General features: G+C 37.1%; 1 long non-coding RNA gene across 1 annotated transcript; it reads right to left on the bottom strand.

Moving 5' to 3' along the window:
• Nucleotides 1-556: 556 nt before the first annotated feature.
• Nucleotides 557-2,579, bottom strand: LOC127527401 (uncharacterized). Its single transcript, XR_007934721.1, has 3 exons — nt 2,269-2,579; nt 1,657-1,833; nt 557-1,417 (listed from the first exon to the last, which is right to left on the bottom strand). It is a non-coding gene; the product is annotated as an uncharacterized LOC127527401 (long non-coding RNA).
• Between the last annotated feature and the right edge of the window lie 9,960 nt (nt 2,580-12,539).

Here is a 12,539-nt window from a genome sequence, read left to right as displayed (position 1 = left end):
TATACCTTGAATGGACAATTTGTTTTCTGATATTTTAGTAGGTTAATGTTAAATTTATTATGGTCAAATTAATTTTTTTGGCTCTCTGTCTAGTATTTAATATGACTAATAACTAATCTAAACTAACATTTTCTTTTGCACAGTTCATAGTTTAAATTTTCCAATCCCTTCTGTTACATACTGTTTTAACTCAAATTTCTTTTGTCTATTTAAAGTGTTTGCTGAATGGGTTTTTTTATTTTTAACATTTACCTTTCCTTGATTTTATTTTTTCTATGACTCTGACACTCCGTTCTGCCCTACTGTCCACTGTACCTAAACATCAGACATTTTCTCAATTCTTGTGCAATTTAGAAACTGGAAGTAAAGTTGATTTTTCTTTTTATGTCTGCTTGTGCATGTGTATTTTAAGGCAGTATTTTACAGCATCAGGAAATATGACATACATTTATTAAAGATGCAGTCAAAGAAAGAGACTGTTTACTAAGCATAATTGTAAACCTATTATAGTTACTGCCAGCACAATACAAAAGATAGAAAATTATAAAAAAAAAATGTAACATGAAATTATATGTTTAGGGTTCTTCCATTAATACTAAAACTGAAAATGAAATCATGGTTGACAACTCTCTTCACTCTTTTTCCAATATGCTGTTAAGATGATGATGATGCAGTGCTGTCTGCATTAGATTGTAAAAGCTCAACAACACAACGGACACATCGAGAATAGTTATCCTGTAATCCATCTCCATGCTGAAATTCAGCAGAAAGCATTTCCATCTGCTGATTAGTTAAATTTAATGTGTTGGATGACTCTTCTTCTTCAGTCACATCAGAAGAAATTAAAGCTGGCCCCCCGATTCTTTGTAAGTTTTCTAATAAAAGCTGTTCAATAGTAGCATCTGATGGAGCAGAATTTGTGATGAGAAGCCCATCTTACCAAATCTGTTCTGGTGTTTGGTTCCCTTCTGTTCTAATTCTGTGCATATTCCAACCATTTCTAAATAGTTCAAGTCGTTTGTTAATTTCATTAAGGTACACTAAATGAAGACATGCTATGTGTACAGTATTGTCTGGATTCAGAATACGAAGATCCTCCATTTCATAGAACTCCTTGTAAAACGGTTCAATGACCTGTGAGAATACGTCTTTCCAAAGCCTTTCAATTCTTTGGTTGTGTACTGATTGTCCAGTAATATGGCTACCACGCTGCAGTCCTCTCAGGATATTCAAGAGCAGTGCTACTTGAGGATTTTCTCCTCCATGATCTGATCTTACTCGAGATGGTAAGCCATACTTCACAACAGCCTTGCAAAAAACTTCTAAAACTGTGAATGATTTGTTATGCAATGCACAATTTAAATATGGAATAAGACGCGAGAATCCATCAATACATCCATGAACAGTAAATCCCCATCTACAAAAAAAAAAAAACAGAACATAAATTATATATCCTAAATATTTTTTGATTAGGAAAATACTGATCATTATGTTGATTGACATTCTATTTATTACTTTTCTCAAATGAATGAGATTACAATAAACTGGGTTACCTTGCTCAGATCAAATTTAGTAATAAATAATGCAGGTAACTAAAAGTGTAAGACCTACCTAATATACTATACAGCAGTACAAAAATGTACAAGAATGAATTACCGTATCAACTTCATGTGGCTGTCCATGTGCCAGAGACTGTTTGGGGATGCAACTCGGTATGATCTTCTTTGGATTACTTGGGCCCATCTTCCTGCAGTACTCATAGGGTCAATCCTCATTAAAGAGCTGCGTATTCTTTATAATTAATCCCTTTGCTCTAAGATATCCACTGATCATCTGTTAGGAATTCATACAGCAGGAATGTTTTAGTAAGCTAAAGTACACTAATATGTTGGTGTGTGTGTGTGTATAACCACAGGATTAATTATTGAAAGGCTTCTTCTAACTTTTTAAAGTTCTGCATAAAAATACCACATCAAACAAACTTAATAAGTGATTGCAGAGAAGCAGAGGTCACTGGGGCAGAACTAATGTAGGTTAAAGTAAGGAAGAGAAACTGAACCCAAGCCAATGAAAGAGTAGAGCTAAACACATTTACCCATAATGTTCCAAATAAGATTAATGTAATATCCTTGGCCTTTGCATTGTGAGAAAAACTATTTCTGCAGAGACAACACAAACATGGGGAAAACTTGTACACTCCACATTGTTACTACATATAAAATATGCAAATAAAAATAATTCAGTTTCTAGAAGCTAAAAACAACTTACCTCTGTCCCAGAATTTGGATATTGAGAATGGAGCAGTTTTACTTCATTATCAAGTTCATTATTGTCAGTAATGCCACTGAATTTACTGCGTGGGGACAGTCCTTCCTTTTTAAGTCTCTTGTAGATATATGACACAGAACAACCTAAGTGGTCAGCAATCTTCTGTCCAGTATATCCTCGTAAAATGTAAATTTGAAGTTGTTCTCTAGTAATCAATATCTTTGGTAAACCATGGCCACCTGTGTGTTATATTGTTTGAATAAGTATGTATTCTATGTATTATTTTATATTGCATATTTTCTTAAAAATACACTAACAGTATTATAAGAAAAAATAGAAAAAACTACATACATTTTTGTATTGCAGTTGTAACACCATACTGTACATTACGAAGCAAAACAGCATGATTGTTATAAAGAATAATAAGAAGTAAGATAATAGAAAAAATGTATGGCCTACAGCTAATATATCATTTACCAGGTTGCATATTTGTAAGTAATTATAAGTAATTCAATCATACTACACATTACATGCATTTAACCAAATGGTGACTGTTCCTAGCATAGAGTATAAAGGAATTAACTTATTCTTAGCCTGTTTAGTTCAATTTAAACTGTACAGCATTATGGCCATTCATTATATGTATTACATAAGTAACTCATGAAACAATGAAGCATTGTAAGCTCATTTTTGAAAAATCACTCAAGTAGTTCCTTTAGTGTGGTCAGAGTGAGGGACGTTTGTCCTTTACAACTTCATGTTGTGCGAGTACATTAACAACTGTGTTTGGTGACGGTGTATAAGATAAAAGGGCTGCTATGTTCAAAGAACGTAACCCTCTCTCTGCTAAACTCACTATTGTAGCAATGCATAAACCTCACAACCATTATAATATTCATCTCTTTTTAAAATGAATATACAAGATAAAATACCTCCATTTTGTGGTCTAGGTTTGACTGTTTAAACTCACAAATTGTAACTGACATATTTAAAGTTTAATGTGAAATGGATGTACAGTACATATTACTAAAAAACTTACATATAATTTTGAGATTACATATACAAACATATAAGGAAGAGTGAGGTAGACTGACTGTCACATCCCAAATAGTGATTTTGAATGTTTTTTAAGATGAAGTAGGCTATTACCTTAGGTAATTAGTCATTCAAACCTAAGCTATTTATACATATAAAATCTTTTGGTGCCTTGCGTTTCCCTTTGAATCAAAATTATTTCCACTTCCTTCACCACCTCTTGAGCAACATTCTCCTTGACTAGAAATTAAGAATAACTAAATATCCTGAATTTGCATTGTTTTATTTCCTTTTCTCAAGAGGGATACTTAGAACAAAATATTAAATTAGCTTTTGTTCCTCTATATATAGGACTTATGTAGTGTACACATTCCATTCATTTATTTTAAGATAACATACCTTCTCATCTGCGTTGAGTTGTAAAAGTACTACTGCTTGACTGAGAATCTTCCAAATTTTCAAAGAAACTCAACAAATCCTCTAAAGAATGTGATATTTCTATACGAATGTTCTCTGGTATTTGTACTGAAATTCTGTCAAACTGTGTTTTTGTCATTTGAAGCAACCTCAAATTAGAATTGTTAATTTCCAAAGAGCCTTCTTCTGCATTTCGCTGAAAGGTTCTAAGGATATTTTTAACTTCCCTGAGAACAGAACGTGCTCCTGATGTTTCTGCCATGATTAATGGCTGCTAGAAAATAAATATGATCTGGAGATGTTGTTAGTTCAGCAGGAAGTGATGTAAACATATATTTAAATAACGAGGAAGTGATTTAAAGATATCTGTAAGTATGCAAGCACTCATTTAAAGACATCTGCAAATCTTTTAAAGATATCTGTAAATATGCAAGTACTCATTTAAAGATATCTGTAATTCATTTAAAGATATCTGTAATTCATTTAAAGATATCTTTAAATACGCAAGTGCTCATTTAAAGATATCAGTAACAACCTTGACTAAAATATTCTAAGCCAAAGTGACATTTGGAGATATCTGTAATTGATTTAAATATATCTGTAATTGATTTGAATATATCTGTAAATCATTTAAAGATATCTTTAACAGCTTTTCATAAAGATATCTTTAAAGGATTTACAGATATCTTAATTGCATTTAAAGATATCTTTAAAAGATTTAGAGATATCTTTAAATGTTTTCAAGATATCTCTGAATGATAATTTGGCTTGCCATACGACACCAGGGTCTCCAAACACACAAATATGAAACATATTACGTTTTACAGTGAAACTCTTTACATACACAATATAATTATATATTAATTCGCTCGCTATCCGTCTAAGCTGAAAATATTGTTAAATGGAGGAATTGAAAAAAAAACCTTTCACAAGTGGAGGATCAACGACGTGAACTGCTGGTGTTTTTACCGAGAGACAGTTGCGATACCATTGAGCCACCGAATCGGGATAATCAACGAGCTTCACACAACTGAAGTACTACTACTGTTCTTACTACGGCAGATGTGGAAATATGTTGATTGACATATACACGTTAAATTGGTTTAATTGACACGAGAGTATCATTGTTGTATTCTCCTAATGAAGACAAAAAATTATATTTATAGATGTATACTATATGACGTACGGTTTTGAACAAAATTAAAAAGGTTGCATGATTTTTTATATATATAAAGTTGATATATGACAATATATCTTTGACACTATGTATCAGACAAAGGAAATCACAGCAATCCACAAGAACAATAATTACTTCTCAGCAACTACCTGAATTGTAGTTTAACTATATTTACTGAAGTGTGTAATGTCAATACGAATTACAAAATATAACTAGAGAGTTAAGTGTCAGATAGACTCTCAAAATATAGAGGTCAATGCCTTTGAGTGTGCTGAGGCTTCACAAAGATTCAGTAACCAGTGACCATGTCTGCTTGAGGCTTCGAAGCCCTATCATGATCCAATCTCAGTACTACGCATGTCCAAGGTTTCGGTGTCCCGTCATGAGCTCAGTACTACGCATGTCTGAGGTTTCGAATCTGCTTGAGGCTTCGAAGCCTCAGTTAACCCAGTGCGCATGTCTGAGGCTTCGGAGCTCCGTCATGATACAATCTCAGTGTGCATGTCTGCTTAGTGCTTCGAGTCATTATTCATCGAGCTCCCGTTTGAAGTACATATGGCATCAAAAGAGTTCAAAAACATTGAAATGAATGTTTGTGGATGATCCATACATGTTAAATGATTGTGCCCGATAATACTTTGTGGCAAAAAATAAAATTATACATCATACAAATGCCGACTTGTAGAATGCATAATGCTGCAAAGAAGAGCTTTAGTAATACGGGTGACGACAAATCTCTCAGTATAATACTCTCATAAATATCCATTCTTCACCTCATGCAACGTTTCATGCAACAGTGAACGTACAGTGGGGAAAAAAAGTATTTAGTCAGCCACCAATTGTGCAAGTTCTCCCACTTAAAGATGAGAGAGGCCTGTAATTTCCATCATAGGTAAACCTCAACTATGAGAGACAAAATGAGAAAACAAAATCCAGAAAATCACATTGTCTGATTTTTGAAGAATTTATTTGCAAATTATGGTGGAAAATAAGTATTTGGTCAATAACAAAAGTTCATCTCAATACTTTGTTATATACCCTTTGTTGGCAATGACAGAGGTCAATGGCTTTCTGTAAGTCTTCACAAGGTTTTCACACACTGTTGCTGGTATTTTGGCCCATTCCTCCATGCAGATCTCCTCTAGAGCAGTGATGTTTTGGGGCTGTCGCTGGGCAACACGGACTTTCAACTCCCTCCAAAGATTTACTATGGGATTGAGATGTGGAGACTGGCTAGGCCACTCCAGGACCTTGAAATGCTTCTTATGAAGCCACTCCTTCGTTACCCGGGCGATGTGTTTGGGATCATTGTCATGCTGAAAGACCCAGCCATGTTTCATCTTCAATGCCCTTGCTGATGGAAGGAGATTTTCACTCAAAATCTGACGATACATGGCCCCATTCATTCTTTCCTTTACACGGATCAGTCGTCCTGGTCCCTTTGCAGAAAAACAGCCCCAAAGCATGATGTTTCCACCCCCATGCTTTACAGTAGGTATGGTGTTCTTTGGATGCAACTCAGCATTCTTTCTCCTCCAAACACGACGAGTAGAGTTTTGTTCATCTGACCATATGACATTCTCCCAATCCTCTTCTGGATCATCCAAATGCTCTCTAGCAAACTTCAGACGGGCCTGCACATGCACTGGCTTAAACAGGGGGACATGTCTGGTACTGCAGGATTTGAGTCCCTGGCGGCGTAGTGTGTTACTGATGGTAGCCTTTGTTACTTTGGTCCCAGCTCTCTGCAGGTCATTCACTAGGTCCCCCCGTGTGGTTCTGCGATTTTTGCTCACCGTTCTTGTGATCATTTTGACCCCACAGGGTGAGATCTTGCGTGGAGCCCCAGATCGAGGGAGATTATCAGTGGTCTTGTATGTCTTCCATTTTCTAATGATTGCTCTCACAGTTGATTTCTTCACACCAAGCTGCTTACCTATTGCAGATTCAGTCTTCCCAGCCTGGCGCAGGTCTACAATTTTGTTTCTGGTGTCCTTTGACAGCTCTTTGGTCTTGGCCATAGTGGAGTTTGGAGTGTGACTGTTTGAGGTTGTGGACAGGTGTCTTTTATATTGATAACGAGTTCAAACAGGTGCCATTAATACAGGTGATGAGTGGAGGACAGAGGAGCCACTTACAGAAGAACTTACAGGTCTGTGAGAGCCAGAAATCTTGCTTGTTTGTAGGTGACCAAATACTTATTTTCCACCATAATTTTCAAAATAAATTCTTCAAAAATCAGACAATGTGATTTTCTGGATTTTTTTTCTCATTTTGTCTCTCATAGTTGGGGTATACCTGTGATGAAAATTACAGGCCTCTCTCATCTTTTTAAGTGGGAGAACTTGCACAATTGGAGGCTGACTAAATACTTTTTTGCCCCACTGTATGTCATATAGTATACATCTATATATTGTTGTTTTTGTCTTCATTACATACATACATACATACATAAAAAACATGCATTATATACATCCACTCTGCTGAAAACAGTAGTGGTGCAGCGGTAGTGTTGCTTCTCCATAATAAGGCTTGTGTGGGTTCGGGTCCCATGTCCACCCGTTGTGAATTGTGACCCAAAGAGTCTGTTTTTCTTTTTTTTTTCCATTTAACAGTAAATTCTGCCGTGGACCGACAGCGAGCAAGGTGAGAACACTAGTAAAGATCTATCAAATGGAAATGGGCATCTTGTTTTATGTCTATAACAAAAAAATAAAAAATTTGAGTGACGATTTCAACTGTTATTGTAGTTGTTGATGGCGGGTTTAGCGGTTTAAATTTTTTTATATTAAATTAATAAGGTGGAATGTGTTCTTACTTTGAGTGTTGGGGGGGAGCTACACGATAAATGTGTTAGTAACTGGGATTGCGCCTTTATAACTGGAAGATTGCTTAGGAATGATACAGACTGGACAACTATATGTTTTAGTTAATGTTTTCTTATTGCACTGTGCTTTAAACTAAGACAACTTTAATGCCGACCTTGATCCATGCACTGCTCACCTCGGAGTGTCCCGTGTGTGCCGGTGACTGATCTGCGCCGTGTCTCTCAGCCTCTCTGATGAGTTCCGGATTGACATCTTTGAATGTTTGGTGCAGCAGATCGAATTCAACCTGATCTACCACAGTGGGTTTATTATCACCTTATTCAATGGATGGGTTCATGGACGTCAAATGGCGATGAATAGAAGATGAATGAATGTAAATACGCGAGCTGCCTTACGCAATTGGTCATCGCATTTTGATGGCGATTCTAAGTGGGGATGAGTCCCGAACAGATCTCTTATGCGATCCTTCCACAGTATCTCTCAAAATTATTTAGTTCAAATTGGTTATAAAGATTTCACTTGAGAGTATTTTTTTAAATATTATTAATTATGATGAGACTTTAGTTCGGATCGAACTCAGGCTAACACTACGCTCAGAATTTGAAAAGCAACCACCTTAGTTAATTGAGCCACTGACAGCGTCTTTTCTCGTAGCGAACTTGTTACTTCTGAGCTCCAAAAATATTGTAAAGTATTAATAAATGAAATATTTTAATACTTGATCGAATAATACCATCTGATTTAAGGATTTCACCTTTTCTTTCTCAAATGTGCTTACCTATATCATGGCAAAGTACAGGGATAAACCTTTATTTTCTGTCTACTCCGTTTTAATTAAGTCAGACCAAAGAAAACATTTAAGGCTATTAAATGTGATCTCAAGAAAAGATCAGGGTTAATTATAATACTAATAACAGGAGCGATTATAATGATACAGTGCAAAAGAAAATACTAATTGAAAGAGCCGGGAATCCATGAGTGAGGCGTCTTATTTTGTTTAACTCTTGCTATCGTACAGTGCATTCTGCCTGTCGTTAGTTTTATTTATATTATGTAGACATCCGACACTAGAAGCTGCTGACGATCCCTTCTCTTCGTTGTCAGTCTGTAGCTGCGAAAAAATAAAAGCAATAAGAGTTGTAACAGACGTCATTGAAATGGATCATAAGTTTGTGTAACGTTAATGAAAATGGCCAGGAGGTGTCACTAGAGAGGTGAGTGTCAAATGCTTAGAAGCTTCGATACGATTTCCGACACAATTGCTTCAAACGTGTTGATGCTTCGTGAGGCTTCACTCCGCCCATCACTACTATTCTCTGCTATCGAATATTGACGTATTCCTGCGCCCAAAACTTGACAAACCTTCCGAAGTCTCTCCAAGTAGAGAAACTGCGGAAACGTCACTTCCGCTCTATGGTGCTGTGTGGACATGAGGGCTGCTGGGAAGAAGGCGGGCTCTTCAAATGGAGGAAGCTGGAAAATCGCAGGATCATTGTAAACGTTTTACCTGTTGCATTACCTTCAGTTTGTCTTGAATTACTGTTCCTGGTTGGATATATGGTCTGTCTCGTGCCCGTGAACGGATTGGTGGCAACTTCATTGATAGAGATGGTAGGATAAACTTTAATATTGTTCTTATCGGATTGTTTACAGTATTTGCCACTCTTCATCTGTTGCTGCTACTTTGGTTTGTCCTCTGGATTTTGCCGTGAGTGTTTGTCGTGCTTATTGTCGTTTACGGGTTTTATTAAACGTGAGACCCTGTCGCTACCCGATCTGCGGTGTCTACCCGATGTGCGCTCGCACAGCGCGCCCCTGCCCGATCTGAGTTTTTTTTACTTTGCGACACGAGTCCCCATCCGATTTGTCTCGCGCACGCGCTGTCTGTTTAAAATCATTTCACGACACTCCCCGATTTGTTTTTCGCATATTTAATGTTTTACGACACACGTCAGGTTTGAATTGTATTTGTGAGTAATTCTATAAGTGGACTTCTTACTGGAAAAGATGACAACTTTTGAATTTTATAACGTCTTGGAAGAATATTTGTCGCCTAAAAATTTTAACTCCATTCGAATGAAGAGGGAGCGAAATGAAATGCGACTTATGTCTGTGAACTTTATAATGGATACGTATAACTTTTTGTAAGTACATCGTATTGATGAAAAAGGCAATAAGGATTTTCATTTTTAGTTCCAATACATTAGTAATCTCGAGGTTTAAATGTGAAAGTCGCAGCATTTTCCGTATTTGGGTTAATGGATGCATTTCATTTGTTTCGTAACACCCTATTAGCATTTGGTGGTGTGTTTAACGGTATGCTAATAATTGAGCAAAACGATGTAATCGAGGTGTTGAATTAGGAATAGAATTAGGAGAGCACGTCTGACACTCGACGGGTGTAAAGTGTGCCCTCCAAAGCCATCGGTATTTTTTATTATGTTGATATCAGATTACATCATGTAAAAGAATGACTCCAAGCGCATAAAGGTTTGGGGTTTCTGGCCCCGTATACTGTAACAAAAGATTAATTTTCACAAACAAAGTTTCAGAATTGGCATTCATAATACAGCCGCCATGATATCAGGGGGGACCGGAAATAGGAGAATGGACTGCTGGGAAGGAACCGTGATGGATTCTGGAATTGTTGACGTCATCGAGGAGCGACAGAGGGAAGGCGGAAGTGTTGTTATGGTACCCGATCTGCGGTGCCTGTCGCTACCCGATCTGCGTGCGCGCGCAAATCTGGTAGGCACGCAGATCGGGTAGCGACACGCCTGCGCGCGCAAATCTGGTAGGCACGCAGATCGGGTAGCGACATGCTCATGACGGAGCTCTGAAGCCTCAGACATGCGTAGTACAGAGATTGGATCATGATCGGGCTTCGAAGTCTTGAGCAGACATGGTCACTGAATCTTTGTGAAGCCTCAGCACACTCAAAGGCATTGACCTCTATATTCTGAGAGTCTATCTGACACTTAACTCTCTAGTTATATTTTGTAATTCGTATTGACATTACACACTTCACTTAATATAGTTAAACTACAATTCAGGTAGTTGCTGAGAAGTAATTATTGTTCTTGTGGTTTGCTGTGATTTCCTTTGTCTGATACATAGTGTCAAAGATATATTGTCATATATCAACTTTATATATATAAAAAGTTTGGGTAAATCGTGCAACCTTTTTATGGAACAATTAATTTTGTTCAAAACCGTACGTCATATAGTATACATCTATAAATATAATTTTTTTGTCTTCATTAGGAGAATACAACAATGATACTCTCGTGTCAATTAAACCAATTTAATGTGTATATGTCAAACAACATATTTCCACATCCGCCGCAGTAAGAACAGTAGTAGTAGTTCAGTTGTGCGAAGCTCGTTGATTATCCTGATTAGGTGGCTCAATGGTATCGCAACTGTCTCTCGGTAAAAACACCAGCGGTTCGCGTCGTCGATCCTCCACTTGTTAAAGGTTTTTTTCAATTCCTCCATTTAACAATATTTTCAGCTTGGACGGATAGCGAGCGAATCGAGCTGTCGAGGGAAGGTTGGGCCGCCATAGACGGGCAGGGGGCACACGTCCCTAATTATATTGTGTATGTAAAGAGTTTCACTGTAAAACGTAATAAGCTTATATTTGTGTGTTTGGAGACCCTGGTGTCGTACTGAATTTGTATTGTAGAAAAACAAACTACTGTGCAGCATGCCTAAATGTGTCTCTTCGTTTCTGATCGCTATACGGCACTACCAATTTAAGACAATTCGCTATAAACAGTTTCAGCCAATCAGCGCCTTCTAAACATGCAGAATGACAGTGTGACCCTTTATTGTAGCGGCGCAGCATCTTCGTTTCAGTCCGTCATTGTCCTGTTAGACTATTTACTGTTAAGTGCTGCTTGAGGTAGCGTTTATAGTACAACAGGTGGCCTACGTAGTTCTTAAATTGGTATTGAAATGCACACACAAGTCTCCTAAATTATTTATTGAAATGCCTACGTTTACAGTGTCCGTTTTAGGAAATCGTAGTTTTTACTTGTTCCCGTTATTAGGAATTACAATTTCTCAGTGTCATATATTATGCGTTACTACTCGCGAGTCCCGCATCATTGAGATTCTGATTTATATTCGGTATAAGCAATTTTTTTAAAAGGAGCATTAATTGAACTGACTATAGCAGACTTGTCATCTTCTTAAAATGACTTTATTGATTTGATGTTGACAATCGTAAGGTCAAAAACCAAGGAGGCGATGAGTTTGCACGGACTGTGCTGTTTCTTTTTTTTTGTGACATCGCATCAGTAGAGAGTGCGTCAAATTAACAATGCATTCTGTCCTAAATGACAGCGCACACGCTTTTTGATATTTCCTAAAGGCCGATGTGTCTCAGTTTGCTCATTAATATATTTTGACAGTGTATTTTAGTGAGAATGATTATAAACATATTACCCATGTTCATTTCCCATGTAGATATGTAACGTTTGGTGAGAATAAATAAAAAGTAACAACACATATAATATGTTGCATTGTTTATGAATAACAAAATTCATAGTTTATCTGAAATGTTCTACTTATACAGTCGGTTTCTTCCACTTCTGAAGGTGTACACTGTCGGTATTCTCCATTGCAATTGCCCCAGAGTGTAACGTGTGCCAGTGCAACTGAAGGGTGGCAGACGAGCTCACGTAATGGGTGACAAGGCACATCCTCACCCTGATGCCGAGGCTCTTGTCATGAATATTCCCATCTTGTACTTTTTCTCGTTCCTGCCAGTTTATTATTATTATTGGACACGTATGTAGAGGGAATGT

The sequence above is a fragment of the Erpetoichthys calabaricus genome, chromosome 4 (genome assembly GCF_900747795.2).
Source record: "Erpetoichthys calabaricus chromosome 4, fErpCal1.3, whole genome shotgun sequence".
Lineage (NCBI taxonomy): Eukaryota > Metazoa > Chordata > Cladistia > Polypteriformes > Polypteridae > Erpetoichthys > Erpetoichthys calabaricus.
This window is presented reverse-complemented; position numbering and strand designations above follow the sequence as displayed.